Source organism: Mytilus californianus, unplaced genomic scaffold, assembly GCF_021869535.1.
Source record: "Mytilus californianus isolate M0D057914Y unplaced genomic scaffold, xbMytCali1.0.p SCAF_49, whole genome shotgun sequence".
Classification (NCBI taxonomy): domain Eukaryota; kingdom Metazoa; phylum Mollusca; class Bivalvia; order Mytilida; family Mytilidae; genus Mytilus; species Mytilus californianus.
The window spans coordinates 189,761-209,274 of NW_026262700.1; positions in this window are offsets into that span (position 1 = coordinate 189,761).

The following is a 19,514-nucleotide window of genomic DNA, read 5'->3' on the forward strand; positions in this document are numbered from 1 at the left end:
AAAGAGTTGTTGCAAGGGTTCTTTACGTGCAAAGAGCGTGGCATTCTCTTTACACGAGGCATCGGATTTAACGTCCCCATTCTGAACGGACGTGGCTGCAAATTTGTACATCCCGCACAGCCAAACGGACGCCCCACTTTAGCAAGGGTTTTACTGCCGGTCGGAGGAAGACCAATGGTGACCATACTTCTATTCCCCAGGGGGTGAGGCACAATTGAACAATACCAAATGATAACTGGAAATATGTCTAATAATTTTCAATCCGTAAATTTCGAGTAATAATTTGAAACATTACTCGCTTGTACATGAAATTTTCCTTTTTTTTTTATTAAGGCGTCTTACCTATATGTATACTTCCATTATGTCGTTATTGATGGGATAACAATTATACCTTCAAATAACCGATTTGCTTATGATATGAAATATTACACCTTTGAATGAATATTTGATCCTCTTTTTTTCGTTTTAGTATTTACATGATTATTTAAAATTTTGAATAAATGGATAACTACTGTACAACAACCACCGAACAGCAACAACCCCTGATCCCCTATGAACTACAACTACCAGACGGAGAAGAACAGCAACCGGTCATCATTGAAGCAAGAAGATCTAGTAAATTGGATGTTTATATACATAGTTCCACTCCTACCACTCCTCAACACACATTAGTCTAGTTACTTAACAAATGGGCCTGCACTAGAGAAGCCAAAAGGAATATTGAGCGAGGACCTTTATTTAGAAATTTTCAAACTATTGCATTATCCATAGAACACCAAGTCAGAAATGCTTTGTTTAAACGAAGTCAAATTTTAATTCAAACTAGAAAAACAAATTTTGGATGCCACCAAAATCTGCACTGAAGCAAGTTTTAAAACTTATCAATTGTCATATCGACTACTTGTTTACAACTTAAAGCATAATACAGTTTCGCCAGATTTCAGAAAAGTTCAGAGTGGGAATATTCATTATGGCTTTGTAAAAGATGCACGAATTGAAAACAAATTAAGACAAATTAGCTATATATGACAAAGTATTTAAAAGACAAATAGATCAGGCATCTTCGTGTACTAAACAGAAAAGACTAGCGGCTACTCAAGTAAAAACTAAGACGAAAGATAAAGAATACAAAGTCTCTTCTGTGCAAGTAAAGCTAATGCTATCTTATATTAATTTTTTGTTGTCATGAAATTATTATTTTTTTTTATTTTCATATACACTAACACACAAGATATTGACCGTAAACTACAAAAATGCTTGTTTTGGTCCTTTATCCGTAAATAGATAAGGGCGGAAGCTGAATAAAACGCATCCAACACAAAAGAGATGATTGTGAAATTTAAAGCTGCAATTGAAGACAAATTGAATGATTTACAAAGTGGAACATTAACACTTGACCAAAAATACCAAATCATAAATGATATGAAAGTTCTGCAAAATGATATGGAATACTTAAATAACTTACACACAAATACAGTGTCCGAGGCAGAAATAATTTACCTCAATTTAGAATAGACTCTTGAACTTTAAAGAGTCGAAATAGGATGAACAGATTATAAAACCGGAGGAAAATGCGTATGCTGGGGAAATTTTAAATGTTAAGTCAAAGACGGTACATGATTGGAGGTTAAAGTTGAAAAGAACAGCAGCAAGAGAAAATTAAGCTTTAAATAAAATAAAAAAAATTGAAGAGATTGAAAAAAATGTTGATTGTTGTGAAGAAAATAAACTTAGAACTGCTTACTTGGAAAATGAACTTAAGGATAAAGGGAAAAATCCAAGACCTGGAAGAGAGCTTACAATATTTGAAAGATATCTTGAATGACAATAACAAATGAAAAGGAACTTGTAGTTTTTGACACAAAATCAACGCAGTATACATCTGAATTAATAGTTATCAAAGGTACCAGGATTATAATTTAGTACGCCAGGCAAGCGTTTCGTCTACATAAGACTCGTCAGTGACGCTCATATCAAAATATTTATAAAGCGAAACAAGTATAAAGTTGAAGAGCATTGGGGATCCAAAATTCCAAAAAGGTGTGCCAAATACGGCTATGGTAATCTATGCCTGGGATAAGAAAATCCTTAGTTTTTCGAAAAATATAAAGTTTTGTAAACAGAAAATTTTAAATTTAAATTACATGTGTTTACTCTCAGAAGTTAACATACTAGTTATCGATCCTTTTCTTGTTCTTGTCTTCCTTTCCAAAACTTGTTCTGAAAACTTCCGACAAGTAATTGATACTTTAAATACATGCAGATGAGCTTGGTATGTCAACCATTGGAGATATAACTGGTTATAGAGATGCTGTAAACAACGATAGTGTTAATGAAACCACAGGCGCATGGGTAAATGATACAGATATTTTTGTTGATTAAAATATTCATTTCTCTATATGTATAATACCACCTCTGTGCATGTCTCACCTAGTTACGAGTGATTAAAAGGACTCGGAGAAAAATCCCAATTTTACTATCGATTTGTTTCGTAGTATGGATATGAATTATAAATATAGGAAAATGAATATTTTAATCTGGGAACAGTATAAAATATATGTTTCTATTTTAATCAATCAAAAAAATATGTTCCTATTTCAATAAAAAGAAAAATAATTGTATCATAGACAATCATCCAACGAAGAACTACCAGCTGAGCATATGGAGACGGATGTCAATGGCCAGGATGACAACATTAAAGCCGTTCGTGTAATAACCGCAAGTGACGACGAGTTGAGTGAAGACACTACTGTTGGACGGTCAGGAACATATGTTCAGACAATTATAATATCAATGAGGAAATGAACCACTATGTGAATGGAGAGGAAACAGGCAGCACATATGATGTTGTTAATGCCTATTTTGAACATTTTGAGTGACATGTTTGTGGATGGGAGTGTCGCGAATAGCGAAAAATTCATTATTCAAATTTTTGGACTGTTATTCTCCGCTTATTATTATTTTGAGCTTCGTTAATTGTTATTAGAAATTTCTTTGTTCTTTATAATTTTGACTCCGGTAATTGTATTATATGTGAACATTTTCAGGATATTTCACGTGAATTTCGTGCAACTGATTTATAATTGACTATAAAAGCAATTTGATATTATCATTATATTTTTCTTGATACGTACGTTAATGTAGTTCAAGTGTCGTATTAAATATAAAAAAGGATTATTTTTTTATTATTTTCCGATGTTAGTGTTACCAACTATCTACACAACAACATTTAACAATATTCGACATTTTTTTAAGAAAATGTATTAGATGTTCACTTAAATCGACCATGTTTTTAAGATAATTATTTCAATCGATCACTTTATTTGTTGTTAATTTTATTTTAATTTTACCAGAATAAACCTCTTTTTTACAGATAATATTATTGGTTATTTTACAATGAAATCAACAATTTTTTAAAGATAGTTGTAGTAGATTTTATTTTGTAGTAGATGTAATTTTACGACATTTTAAAGAAAATTTGACCACTTTTAATAATTGTATTAGATGTTACCTTAAATCGGTCAGTTTTCAAGATACCTTTATAAGATTAGATTTAACAAGTGTCAAGCACTTTTTATGATAATTTTATTATAAAACCTAAAATCAGTCGCTTTCTTAATCGATAATTATGTAACATTTTACAAGATTCAACCCCATTTTATAGATAAGGAATGATATATTACCTTTAATCCACTTTGTCTTATAGATAATTTTATCAGATGACATATTTAGTCTGCCACTTTGTTAATTGTACAATAAGTATCTATATTTGGTACGATAATGTATTTCACAGAGGTATGATGAGTTTTTTTAACGACCTTGACTGGCTATACATCCCCCATACGGTAGGTAATGTACCTTGTCTTCAATTTCCAAAATATGGTCACTTACCCTTGATTTAGTAAAACGTTTCCCGTTTTCAAACTATATTATTTCAGTAAAATAATCTCAACTTTAATATAAATGTATAATTATTTTCAATTCAAGAACCTAGTTTCTTAAAGATAAAGTTTGTATAGTTAAACCACAGTACCCACTATTTTAATAACTCAGCATTCCGTTGCAATAAGCTCAAGAAAAATTTAACATTATTAGACATGCCCAACTTAAACTTGTTCCAGTCATAGGCTGAACAAGAAGTGGTTATTGAGATATCCAACGCAAAAAGAATTAAGAGTGAAGCTATGAAACAAATAACGAAAAAGCTCACTCGGCTACGTGAGCTTGAACTTGAGCCTGTTTCGTTTAAGTTTGTTGTCGAGGATAAAATGACAAAAGCTAGACGATCTCGACCAATATATATTGGAAAAGACGCGCTGTATCACAAATTAAAAAATATACATTCAATGCTGACAAAAGAGGAATTGGCGAGAGCAAAGACATTTGATTTTATTATCCGTCCAAGGATGACGTAAGGCAGTATGATCCAATGATAACGCCTTCAAAGTTACATTTGGGCCCAGGCATAGTAAACAGCTTGCCGAAACACCGAGGGAGCAACCACATCACTGGAAACTCCGGAACTTTTTACTTTCTGTAAGTTAAGTCCATTTTGTCAGAATTTAAATCTTGTGTGTTGTTAATGATTTAGGGTTAAATTTTTTTTAGTAGTCATGTTGATTTATCATTGTTTATAAGGGATGCAGCACTTATCAGGTCAAATATGGAATTGATTAAAAATGCATGTGTGACGAAGTCTAAAAAGTGTGGTACTGTGTGTACTGGAGTATTATGTTCGTGCGATGGTTATGTTATAATCTCCACTCGATACAGTATAAGCTTGTCTCTTGACGTTTACCCAACACAGACGATGAATGCCAAGTACATGCACTTTTTACAAGATAATCCAGTGGTTATGGTAACGTGTAAGTCCTGGACACCTTGGTCACATAAAATTTATGGATCCCTGTATAGTTAGACAATTTGCTTAAATAAATCACACTGTAAGGTTGATATTTGTATTAGCATCAAACATATAACAAAGTTCACAATAATAACAGATAGTAAAAGATATTCCACTCCGTAGACTTTATACTACAACTTAACTTCTCGACTAACTACTCAAATCACCTGTCTCTGATTCTCCGATCCCTCCTTATGACTCTCTCTCTCTCCTTTTATACCACAACTCCATTCTAGATCTTTCCAATAATCTGATGAAATATGTAAACTAAACGATAATAAACTCTCTGATGAAATGTCTCTGATGTAACACTTGTATATGAAATATAACACTAGGGCGAATGACCTAAATAAACATCTGGCATAAGCCATTAACCTAAATACGTGGTTAGTCACAAAAGGAATGTATTACTTTTAGAATGATCCTGATGAAATCATGAAAATGCTGACTATAAGAGTCAAGTAAATGATAATAACATAACTAGATGAATTGTAAAACATTGCTGAGGACAAAATTCATCACACAGCCCCCTACTTAGCATTGAACTTCCACTGTTCAATAAAAATATAATGCGTAACAAAAATGCGCATATAACAATGTGAAAAGTACTCAAAATATTCAAAAACAGATATATCTGAGTTGCCCGCATATGTGCGATAATACTTGGGACGGTTAAACTTTTAACTTTGAAAAATATATATAAAAAAATCAACCTTAGAAAAATATAAAAACACAACCTGAACACAAATATGACTTGACTAGATTATACATACATCTTGCTTAGTGTACCAAAAAAAAAAAAAAAAAAAAAAAAATGGACGCAGAGCACACAAACACAATTTGGCACTTTTAAAATAAATGGCACAAGACTGAGATTATCTTTTTCGCATAATAATAATAAAAAAAAAACAACATAAAATGACTATACCTATACAATCATGACTGGATATATTTATCAAAAGTTAGAGACAATGTCTAGCTCCAGAGGTAGGGCTGTACACTGAAAAATAGGCACCAGCAAAAGGGCTATCAAAAATGACATTTAATACAATAATTTTTAGATGAGGGTACCAGTATTAGGACCTTCACATTACTAAAATAAAAATACTTAAAACCTGTAATTTACATGTACAAAACAAAAATAACTGCATAAATGTTATATCGTGTCTACCAGTATTCTAGTCTGACTCAATGTCCTCATCACTGTCTTCGTCAACCACTCGTACCTTAACTGTGGATGGAACCTTCCTGATTTCTTCTAGGTGAGCGAACACCTCATCTGCCGAATTGATAACAAAATCCTCCCAGTTGAAATTGTTCATGTCTATATGGCTGCTAGTTGCCATCCTTTGTTCTCGCACAGTCACAAGTTCTCCTTTGTCATGATCCCAATAGGTCTTTTTAATAAGATTCAATGAGATCATATCAACTTTCATCTCTTTCTGTCCGGCTGACGTACCATTGTTATTTATGTCTTGAATAACTTCATTTACCTCGTGTTTAACCTTCTTTGAACTGCTCGGGCCAGCGGAATTAGCTTCTACTGTTACTTTTATTTCCTCTCCCTCAGTTTTGACATTCCTTTCCTGGGCTACCTCGCACTTGACCACCCCTCGAACGGGATCTAGTTTCTCTCTGGGAATTAAATCAAACGTAGCATTTGAAACAAATCCTTCTGCTTCCGACTCACTGTATTTGTGTGTACAGCAAAGATGTACTTGTAGATACTCGCGTCTATAAAAATATCTGCGACAACCAATTTCAGGACACACAGTTGCTCTGACATTTTCCTCATGATGTGAATTAATGTGTCTATTCAAATTACGTTTGTTTGCAAACTGTTTACCACAATCGGGACACAAAACTGGCATTTTCACAACTTCTTTTGTCAATTCAAGAACAAAATCTGCCAAATGTGGTGGAAGTTTTACTGTCCTTTTCCCAAATCTTTGCGCAATCGTTCTGCGCAACCCATCCGGTGCTTCACTAACTGAGGAACGTATACGGGCACTTGATTCCGGGTGGATTTCTGGAGTACTCGTGCAAATCTTTAGATTTTCATTGGGCTGATTTCCCGCTTCAGAGGGCGGAGTTAATATGATTTCAGCATCATTCCCACGGTCAAATGACCTAGATTCATTTAAAGTTGCATAATCCTCTAAACTGGGAAATTCCGCAAGGTCAGCATTTCCGGAGTCAACAGGTGTTATGTCGAACCAATTAAATTCCTTGTCACCGATATATGGTTTCAGGTTATCTCCGTGCACTGTGACTGGATTAGAGTTTTTGGAAAACTTCAGACGAAAAATAATGTCACTCATCTTTTCTATAATTATCCAAGGGCCCGTCCAGTGTCTTGCAATCTTTGCCTTTTGCCCTGGTATATTCTTTTTCTGATTTCTCCACACTCGGTCTCCAACTTCATAAGTTTTGCTCTTAACGTTACGATCGTAGATCGACTTCTGCCGTTTCGCTTCCACTCCTAGGTTTTCTCGGGCAAAACGTTGTGCTTTCCTTAAATTATCTTCAAGGGTAACTGCATACTCCGTCGCAAGTCTATTTTCTTCGTTATTTTCCAGTTTTTCTGTCAATAAATCTAGTGGCATACGCATCTCTTCCCCATAGACTATGTGGTGTGGGGTAAATCCGGTGCTCTGATATGGCGTTGAATTGTAAACCATCATGAGATAGTCTAAGTATTCATCCCAGTCTCTTTGGTGTGGTTTTTTATATATTTGGAGAGCATGTCGTTTATGGTCTTGTTCATCCTTTCTAACATTCCATCTGATCTGGGGTGGAGTGGAGTTGTCCTCGTCTTTTTCACCTCCATCAGTTTACAAAGTTCTTGAAAAAGAAGGCTCTCATATTGTCTCCCTTGGTCAGAATGTAGCTGCATGGGGCAACCGTATCGTTTTATCCAGCCCCTAAATATTGTGTCAGCTACCGTTTCTGCACGTATATCTTGAATGGCGTATATTTCAGTTAATTTGGAAAAATAATCTGCAACAACTAGGATGTATTTATTTCCTTTATCTGTCAACGGGTACGGTCCAGCAATATCGGTGGCAATACGCTCAAAAGGAGCTCCTACTACATGTGATTTCAAAGGGTGTCTCTTCTTAAATGCTGGATTTTTGCGTTCACCACAAATCTCACTTTTTTGTTTAGCTTGCTTGGGTCAATTTGGCTTCCTCCCCCTTCTTACAGGACTAGCTCCTCCGGGAGCATTTTCGTCTTGCCCGGGCGAGCTATGGTCGGGTACATCTGCTCGATCGGGCGTACCTGCCCGTTCGGGTCTCTCTGATTCATTTTCAGATTCATCTGATAACGTCGCTACCTCGCCTTCTTTCATTTCTTTAATTTCTGACTTCACTGGTCCAGAATAACTATAATTCCATGGCATGGCACACTGCTTACATATTTCTCCATCCGATGTCACTAATCTTGACATGGCATCAGCATTTCCGTGTTTGTTCCCAGGACGGTGTTCTATCACTAGATGAAATTGACTAAGTTGCTGAATCCAGCGGTGAATCTGACCATCTGGTTCGCGGAATCTCTGCAGCCATGTTAATGACCCTTGATCCGTCCTCAATAGGAATTTGCGTCCTAGTAGGTAGTGCTTAAAGTACTTTGTGAAGAAAACTACGGCAAGCATCTCCCGTCTGGTCACGCAATAATTACGTTCAGCTTTGTCAAGACATCTGCTTCCATACGCTATCACACGTTCTTTCCCGTCTTGAACTTGGGAGAGTACGGCACCAATGGCGTAGGCGCTGGCGTCGGTGTCAAGTATGAAATTGTTTCCACCTACTTGTGGGAATGCTAAAATTGGCGCTGACATCAGTTTGTTCTTTAACTCTAGGAAACTGTCCTCACAGTCCTGATTCCAATGGAACTTTTTGTCTTTCTTAGTCAAATCAAATAGTGGCTTAGCGATCTTGGAAAATCCTTGGATGAATTTGCGATAGTATGATGCAAGTCCAACAAAACTACGTACTTGAGTCGCATTCTTTGGACTCTGTATTTCCTTTACTGCTTTTACTTTAGCTGGGTCTGTCTGTACACCTTTCTTGGAAACAATGTGTCCCAGAAACGATATTTCTTCCTGCATCAGGTGACATTTCTTAGGTTTTAGTTTCAATCCTGCATCGGATAACTTCTCGAATACTCTTTCTAAGTTTGTCAACTGGTCGCTAAACGATTTCCCAAATACTACAATATCATCAAGGTATAATACGGCTATCTTCCATTGCAGTCCTGATAACGTTCGTTCGATCAATCGCTGGAAGGTACCTGCAGCATTACAAAGTCCAAATGGCATTGTCGTAAATTGGTATAAACCACCGCAAGGTGTCGCAAAAGCCGTCTTTTCTTGGTCCTCCTGCTCCATTGGTACTTGGTGGTAGGCCATGTCGGGATCTAACGAAGAATGCCATTCAGCTCCCTCTAATGTATCTAAGTTTTCATCTATCCTAGCCAAAGGATAAGCGTCTTTTATAGTCTTCTCGTTTAATTTGCGATAGTCCACACACATCCTCCAGCTTCCGTCCTTCTTCTGGACCATCACTGTCTTTGAAGACCAGGGACTATTAGACTTCTCTATCAAGCCTTTTTCCTCCAACTTCTTAACTTCCTCCTCCAGGGCTTGCCTTTTATATATGGGTATCCGTCTAGGTGGTTCTCGTATAGGTCTCTCATCTTTCAGTTTGATCTTGTGGGTTCCCATGTTGGTCCGTCCAACTTCGCCTGGGCGGGCAAAACAAGTCTGGTTAGTAATCAAGAACTTTTTGAATTCTTCCTTCTGGCTTTCTGTCAGATGAGTACAGCCTTTCTGATAAACAGGAATCATGTGTTCGGGCATTTCTTTTCCATCGGCTGCTGTAACAACTTCACCAACTCCAATACTATCTCCTGGACCATCTTCTAACTTCAAAGTCGGCCCTATTCGTTGTACCGGCGTAAAGATGGCCATGTGTGTATGTTTATAGACAGTTACATCACTTGGTCCAGGATTATACACCCTTGCATATACTTTAGCATTAGCTGTATCCACCAACGTCTTAGCTAACACAAGGCCATAACGCTCCAGAAAAGGGCGCTCAGGCGTTAGTACTCCCACTGAACTAGAGATACTATGACTAATTTTTCGAGCTGTAAGCCCTGACTTTATCACAGCCTCATGTCCCGATGGTACCATTACAGTCTCTAGGGCAATAACCCTACTTGCCCTGCTGCTCCGGTCGGGTCCTTCAAAAGGTATCCGACAGCCTTTAATCACAAAACATGCTTCATCATGGTCCCAATTGCACCTGTAGGTGGTTATAAAGTCTTCTCCGATCAAGTTGTTTCTTACTCCACCAACATTGACCTCATGCTCGAATACACATTCCCCAAAAGTTATGTGCATTAACGCTCTGCCAAAACATTTCAATCTGTCTCCGTTAGCCGTTACATAGCTACTATCCATAGGGGCTAACACTGGTTTATCCACCAACATATTGTATGTTTCCTTGGTAATAAATGTGCTCCTAGCACCAGTATCTATCTTCCATTCCACTGGTACGCCTTCTATCTGGCCAAGTACTACCATAGTAGAAATACTCGCAACTTTTACTTGAGGTTCGCCATCTTCTGAACCCCTATCTATGGCTCCATTGCGCCTTTTAAAGTTCATTTCTTCATTACTAGAACTGTCATTCTTCATACTTTCAATTTTCCGTTTAGGCCTGTTCCACTTACTGTGAAACTTCGTCACTTGCACCTCTCCACTATTAGGCCTGCAAGGCGAGACCGATACCTGGCCCTCGGTACCGGCCTGCACTAGTTTAAAGGTTTCATCCCGGAGTCTCCAATAGGTTCTACATTAGGGTTGCTGGTCTCCGGTTGATCTCTTATACGGGCAAAATCGGTTCTTCCACCTCGTCCAAACTGCCTGTTGTACGGGCGTGACCTATACCCTCTATTCTGCTCAGGCGGGTAACTTCTGTGGTGCGCACCATAACCATAACCTCTATTTCCACGACTAGCGACATCCTCCCTTGGGGACTCGCCAGCGTTATTTATCATTTCCATCCTATTTCCCCCGCCTGCTACTTCATACACATTTCTGTTCACCGGCTTATCCTTAGCCAACTCCTTCTCTCCTACCCGCAGGCACTCTTCTTGCATAGCATTAATTACAGCTCCCTGAAGATTCCTTGGTCGTGTTCTCTTTACAGCCAATCTAAAGTCATCAGACTGTCCACATTTATCTAAGAATGCTTTAATGGCATTTTCCTCTACTATGTCAGGGTTATCTGGGTAGGCTCTCCTATACAAATCTTCCAATGCCTGGCCAAAATCACGTAGGGATTCTCCAGGTTGTCGTTTCCTCAGCTTTGCCTCAGCTATATATTTCTCCTTCATTGCTGTATGCCCGAATCTATCCCCCATCTTTCTCTTCAATCTGTCATAATCTCTTTGGATCACTAAGGGAGTACCATACGCGAAAGTCTCCGCTTGTCCGCGCAGTGTACTGAGTAACACTCTTCTGGACTTCTCTGGTCTCCAGGAATTCAGTTCAGCTAAGTTCTCGAAGTACTGCAAAAACTCGTTCCAAACATCTGAGTTTGCTCCACTAAAGGTTCGCCTTACTGGATATTCCTGTACATGTACAGCTCTCGATACAACACTCGGCTCCGGTTCAACTCGGGAAGATCGGGCTTGGTCGGACTCTGCGATTACGTCTGGCCCATGCCCGTCTTGATAAGTCGGCTCCTGACTAATGTGCTGTCTATTGGTTGGACTCTTCTGGTGGTCGGGCATCGTCTGCCTTTCCTCAAAGGTACAGTCAAGATTCCCCGTCGGTGATCCCGGTTCGCACCAATAATTAGGGCTTAAGGAATCAACCTCCGAGGCTCTGGCCTTGACTTCTGGACATCGTGAACTCCAGGTTAAAGGATCCTGTCCTCTATACACAGCGTCATCCCGGTTTTCGTCTTCGTCGTAGGGCATTTCTTGATAGGAAGGCATATGGTAGCCCTTCCGTCTACTTTGGTCTCTCTTGCAGGATCTCCACATGACTTTAACCAAAATCATGCCAACCATCACTGCAATAATGGCCAGGAGGCCCTTCATAGCATACTCCTGGGAAATCTGGACTGCCCTGTTCTCTGGGAAGTTTAACCACGCAAAAGCTATACAGCCACAAACCATGATCAGGAAACTAATCCACCATAACCAAAATCTACCCCAACCATTGCCTTCTGGTTCGTCGTCGGATCCGTCGTCCCTCATAGAAACAGCACGCTGATCTACTTCATTCGTTGCTAGGGTAGGTTCTCCATTTTGACGTCTAGGTCGAAACTGGCTCCTTCCCATCCGAACTCCTGTAGAGGCCCAAGGTGACGGCAACTCCCCAATACCAGAATCATGAGTGAAAAGTCTACTTCTTACCTCATCAGGTGTTTTTGTCTGAGTGGAATTCCTTCTAGTAACCCTTGGTGTATCCATTATGAAGATAAAGTTCAACACTAAAACGTTATATAGCAGAATTGTCAAGTCATACAGCGATCCCACCGCTGCCACCAATGTGACGAAGTCTAAAATGTGTGGTACTGTGTGTACTGGGGTATTATGTTCGTGCGATGGTAATGTTATAATCTCCACTCGATACAGTATAAGCTTGTCTCTTGACGTTTACCCAACACAGACGATGAATGCCAAGTACATGCACTTTTTACAAGATAATCCAGTGGTTATGGTAACGTGTAAGTCCTGGACACCTTGGTCACATAAAAGTTTATGGATCCCTGTATAGTTAGACAATTTGCTTAAATAAATCACACTGTAAGGTTGATATTTGTATTAGCATCAAACATATAACAAAGTTCACAATAATAACAGATAGTAAAAGATATTCCACTCCGTAGACTTTATACTACAACTTAACTTCTCGACTAACTACTCAAATCACCTGTCTCTGATTCTCCTATCCCTCCTTATGACTCTCTCTCTCTCCTTTTATACCACAACTCCATTCTAGATCTTTCCAATAATCTGATGAAATATGTAAACTAAACGATAATAAACTCTCTGATGAAATGTCTCTGATGTAACACTTGTATATGAAATATAACACTAGGGCACCAGTAATAGGGCACTAGGGCGAATGACCTAAATAAACATCTGGCATAAGCCATTAACCTAAATACGTGGTTAGTCACAAAAGGAATGTATTACTTTTAGAATGATCCTGATGAAATCATGAAAATGCTGACTATAAGAGTCAAGTAAATGATAATAACATAACTAGATGAATTATAAAACATTGCTGAGGACAAAATTCATCACACATGTATCTTAAATTGGCTTAATAACTCATGCTAAATGCTGTTGTCTGTTCTAAGGTCGGGTTGTTGTCTCTTTGACACATTCCCCATTTCCATTCTCAATTTTATTAATGATTGTATGTGGTATAGAGAACGTGTTATTCCTTAAAATATATAGTAGTATCACAAAAATAATTTTATAGGTTGTCGTCAATGTCTTAAATTATTTAGATTTTAAATGTTTTTTATTATAAATACTGGTATGAATATTGAAATTGTGTTTGCATAAGTTAGAGTAGTCATAATTTGCTTGATGGATTTAACTGTGAACAAAAGATAATCTTTAAAATCTTTCTACTTCTTTTAATAAGGTCGAGAAAAGATCAAAGGTGTACAAAATGTGTTTTTATCCCCAGACAGCTTACACCAAACGCGTCCACACGGGTAATCATAAAATAGTTATGCCGTTGTATGTCTTTACAACAACAAATTTGCAAAAATGTTTTTACTCTCTAAAGACTTTTAATTAGTTGGTATACGAAATGACACTATCCACTTTAAAACAAGATAAATATAATTCGTAATAAAATATGATGAGCATGTCCTCTTCTCTTTAACTATACTCATTATCCTCTTAATTGCTAAATTGGGCTTAAGTATGGTGAAAATCGTTTTGATAAATAACTTTGTCGTTGTATGTATATCACGTTATAAATAAATTCATCATATAAAGCAGGACCAACTGTAATAATATTTGAAATACTATTCCAGTAAGATAGGAGAGTAAATTAAGTAAAGCTAAACCATTTGACGTTCGAAATTAAAATGAACCATATATAACTGTAATATCAGTAGACCATCGATTTAGAAATATCTTCCAAATAATCGGTAGATTTATTCCGTCTTTTCAAAACAGTTTCCCTGAGGCGCATCAGAAACTTTATAAGCTATTATAGCATATCTTAAATTGTCCGTTGTGTTCAAACAAGTAGAAGTTTGTAACGACCTTGGATGGCTTGGATGACTATACACACCTCGCACGGTTGGTTCGTTGTATGGAAATTTCGTACTGAGCATGTTGTCAAACGGTAAATGGTAAGAAAAGCACAGGAATTAGTCACAAATTTGATAAAACAAAATGTCAGAACTTTATTATGGACAATTGTTTAAATACATTTCGAAATATTTGCTCTTTGTTACATATATTCACTTTAGGTTCAAGAAATTGCTCATAAACCTTGATAAATGTAAATGCATTAAATTTTAATCATTCAAAGGATATATTTAATGGTAAAATGAAGCTATTTAAGTACCAAGCCATTTTGTTATGATGGCAATCATTTGTCATGTCTTGATTAAATTTTTACTACAAATTTGCTTCATATATAAAACTTCTTCAAGAAAAATACAGAAGAAAAATATACCAAACTAAGTATTTTTTGTTAAAAGAAAATTAATCTCCAAACTTTTCGTCCTTGACTTTATGTCCTACGTTCAATGAAAACGGAAATATTTTTTACAAATTAAATAATTTTGTTGTTCTTGGTAGGAGTGAAAATTTATAATCATGGTTCTTAATGTGGAAGGACGAAATTTCAATGGTTTGTATGTATATAGTTGTAACTTACAGAATTGTACTTTGTTCTATATCATATTATGGTTTTCTTTATAATAAAATATCCATTGGAACATATTTATTGGATTTGTTTACTTACTTACAGAATAGAATCTTATATCAATAATAAAAGAATAAAGCATGCTGTTTTGTTTATCTTTATATGCTAATTAAGGTGATGACCTGAGTTCTGGTATGTGAACCCTTTAAATCCCTATTCATTGTATTGATGGTCAGTATTGGTCACTTTGTCTATTCTCATTGGTCAGTTAAATCACATGTATATGTGTGGAGGGAAATCTCTTTGTTCTTTGAAAGTATTCTGTTGGTTGTACTCAGCATGAAGGCAGACATTTTGAACTATACACACTAATTTATATTCTGATGTCCATTTGAGTCTTTATACTCAGCCACTGTGTTACTTTGTCACCATATTCTTCATTTAGGTATTTATGATTACTAACATATATTTAATTGTCATCTAATTAATAATTCTAGTGTATTTGAAATGAGTGATTGATTGACTGACGGATAATACAGCTAAATTGATTAAATGGTTAAACTATAAAAAGTATTAAAAACGTATATGAGTTAATATTTAAAACCATAAGATATTAATATAAATTATATGAGTAGTATTTTTCATTAAACTAGTAAATATAAACTAAAAGTAAAGTTTCATGTACAATATGTGTATTAGTGTAATTGTGCATTTTTGTGGCACAATAGTTATATTCCTTTTTTTATATTCAGCAGTTACTATGTACTGTTGATTCCATCCCATGAGGGGATATTGTTATTGACCTTTGCATCTAAGTGTGAGGTAAGCATTGAGTTGGGTTTTATATGTTTTGCTATCAATGCTTATTATTTTGTTTGCTTATGCTTATTTTTAATTGCTTTGCTTTTGCTTAACATTAGCTATTTAGTTTGTTTCGTGTAGAATCTAGTTTTGCATGTAATTGTATTTTCAAAACATTAATATATAATTGAATAGTTTGTAAAATCAATAAGTGATTAATTTCAATTAGATTAACATTATGATATTTTGTTAGAACAAAATAAGAGAAAAGATTAAGAACTTGTATTATTTATTTAAATTGGAAATTCATTGAGTTCTCATTGTACTCATGCTATTATTCTTGAACCGTTGTTTATAATTTTATATTTAATTAACAGGGTCTTTTGTAAATTTTTAGTTATTGATTTGAAAGTAAAATGCTTCTGCTACATAAATATGGGCTGTTTTTGACAATATATTGCACATAAATGGGGAACTAGTATATTAAGTAATGCTAAACTACTGAAATCTTCACAATTTTAGCATTTTAGTTAAATTCTAGACGGTTTCCGTCTTAAATTAAAGTGGCCGTATTTGTGTTCATTCTTAATATTGAAATGTAAGTTGTATTTGATTAAAATACATAACATATATAAGGTTGAGGACGAACACTTTCATTTTTGACAAAAATCATCTGAAAAGTGACATTTTTTGGCATATTTGATAGATTTTTTCATATTTCAGTTTGAATTGGAGCGTTTTTAATGACTTAATCAGTTAAACTATTTCACATAAACTAATTGAATCAACTGAAATAGACACTTAAGTGTTTAAAAAGTGTCCAAAATCTTTCGTCAAATGAACCTGAAATTTGAGGCCTAAATCGGCCCTTACCTACTCCTTTCCTAAAATGTGGTTCTGACAAAGTAAAGTTAAGAGAACAGTACAAGAGTTAAACTATATGCTCATTTCACTCAGTGAAGGAGGGCATACACAGACTGATGTTTACCTTTCTAAATCTTGGTCCATCTTTTTGAGCTGGTGCATGCTTGAGGGTTTCTGCAATGCATTCCTCAACCTTAGACACATTGCATCCGTGGATTTTTATACAAGACTGAAAATAAAATCATAAATACATTCTGTTATCTTCTGTATTCTACAATTAAAATTTATCTGATAAGCAAGCATTTTTTTACAATAATTTTTTTATCAAATTTTGCATAAATATAGATTCTACCACTGCATCGAGTGTGATACGATATTTATTCACTCCATGAAATTGAGAATGGACATGGGGAATGTGTCAAAGAGACAACAACCCGACCATAGAGCAGACAACAGCCGAAGGCCACCAATGGATCCGGGTTAAAAAAAAAACAAGAAAACTACCACAAAATTTAAGCTAAACGTATGTTTAAAAACTTAACTTTAATGCTTTGACCACACAAAAATACACATGTGTATAAGGTTTTCATGAAATAAGGAAACGTAGTAAAGTTTTCTTTAATTTAGCTGATTTTTTTACCTCGTCTCAATGGGTGACCCTTTATCTAACTGTGATATACCATATACCGATTTTCCCCCAAGGGTGACTGGGGAAAAGAAGTATGGTCACCATTGGTCTTCCTCCGACCGGCAGTAAAACCCTTGCTAAAGTGGGGCGTCCGTTTTGGCTGTGCGGGATGTACAAATTTGCAGCCACGTCCGGTCAGAATGGGGACGTTAAATCCGATGCCTCGTGTAAAGAGAGTGCCACGCTCTTTGCACGTTAAGAACCCTTTCAACAACTCTTTGAGGGGTCCGTAGGTGACCTGTTGCAAGGCTAAATTTCTGTCCCTATCCAATATACCCTCATTTCCCGTGGCAGTCTAAATTTCTCCGACCTTAATCCCTTAATCTATTGCAGAACCTACCTATTGTATTTATTGTGAACTTGTTCTCGTCCTGAATATGCATGAAATATTTGCCACTGGACGTTAAGCAACCAACAATCAATCAATCATATACCGATTTTAAATCTAATATTAGAGAATACGTTTTTAATATATTGAAAAATGAATGGAGTAAAAAAGATGATAATAAATTACATGAAGTAAAACCTCATTTAGGTAAACCTTTCAATAATATTATGTGCAGAAAAGATCAGTGTGTTATTTCTAGATGTCGTATTGATCATACTAGAATAACACACGAGTATCTTTTAAAAAATGAAAATGAACCACAATGTATACCTTGTAACTGCAAGTATACGATTAAACATGTTTTAATTAATTGTATTGACTTTGCTGATATTCGTAGGAAGCATTTCAATGTCAGTAATATGTATGATTTATTTAATAGTGTTACAATTACAAATATTGTTTCATTCTTAAAAGAAGTTGGAATATATTATAATATATAAAAATGTTATTATATTTAAAACGATTTTAATTTTTATCACGTTATCTTACTGTTAATTTTTATTTGTAAATAATAAATTTGCTTTAGTCTAGATTTTTAGTTGATTGAAGGACCTTTTGTCTGATTTTAAAAATTTTACTTTAAATTGTAAAAATATTCGAATTAGCTCTCGCCGCGATATAGCCTTTTTGTGCTAATGGGGCGTAAAGCAAACAACAATCAATCAATCAATCAATGGGTGAAATTTGTGATTTTAATCTCATCATAAGTCAATTGTCTTTCTAACTTAAATTCATGCTTTCCCAGTAACAAATGAATTTCTAGTGAATGGTGCTTCATATACATTTTAGTGCATCCCGTTATTGGGCACTCAAACATGTAAAAAATTCATTTGGTACCAATGAATTCCCTTCACACACAGAATTACTTGAACCTAGATCTGCTGGTTGACTGTCATCTCTGTTAGTTCTGGTGGTGTTTCCACTTTTCTTGGACGCATGAATATCCTCTTCAATAATAATCCCAGTACTCCATTGCTCACAGGAATATGTCTGCAACTAAAACTAATATACATGTAATTTCATAATAAAATATAGGTGCAGGAATATATATATATATATATATATATCACAGCACACCCAAGTCATTTCATATGTAATTAAAGTTAGATTGAATTATGGGACACATATGCTTTTGTTTGTAAATGCATTTGTTTGTAAATTTACTACAAATTCTGAACACAGCATTGGTATTTTAAAATATAAACAATATTGTTTAGGTTTAGCGCTCCAGCAGCTGACAATTGGATTGGTAGATTCATATGCTGTTTTTAAACTAGATTTGGGTGTTTCCATAATATTTTACAAAGTATGCTTGAAAGACAATGTCCTAAAAGAACCACAAATGCTGGATTCGTTTATGAGAAAAATGACAGCGCTAGTAAATACAAAGTACTCTGATGGTCCATACCTTTTTAACTGCTATAGAACGGGACTAAAACCCGTGTTAATGGCAGTAGTCGCCAGAAAGCTGTCAGTTAGCGAGGAATTTATTTTAAGCATAACATTGGACGAACTCTTCCAAGGAAAAGCCCAATCTATCATCCCCAAGCCCATTTCACCTTTAAAGACGCCCTCTACTTCATATATTTGGTTGCAGGATGAGGAGCAAAAGAGTAAAACCACAAAGAAGAAATATAAAAAAGACAATGGATCAGGAGAAGGAAGGTGATAAACGGAAAATAGTGTGAACAGGACCACAACGCTGTTAAGAAACCAAATAAGACTAATGTAGCACAAAAGGAAAAGGAAAGGGGGAAAGAAGAGGTGAAAAAATATGAAAAGTACTTAAAATTAATTCATTTTGGCGTTACATAAAATATTCATTTGTTTCTTGATTTGAGAAAATTCATTCGTGGACATTGGTTTTGGATTTGGCACATCATCAGATTTTGGACACCTCCTAATCCTTTCTAAGCCATAGCGTTACACGTGATACTAATGG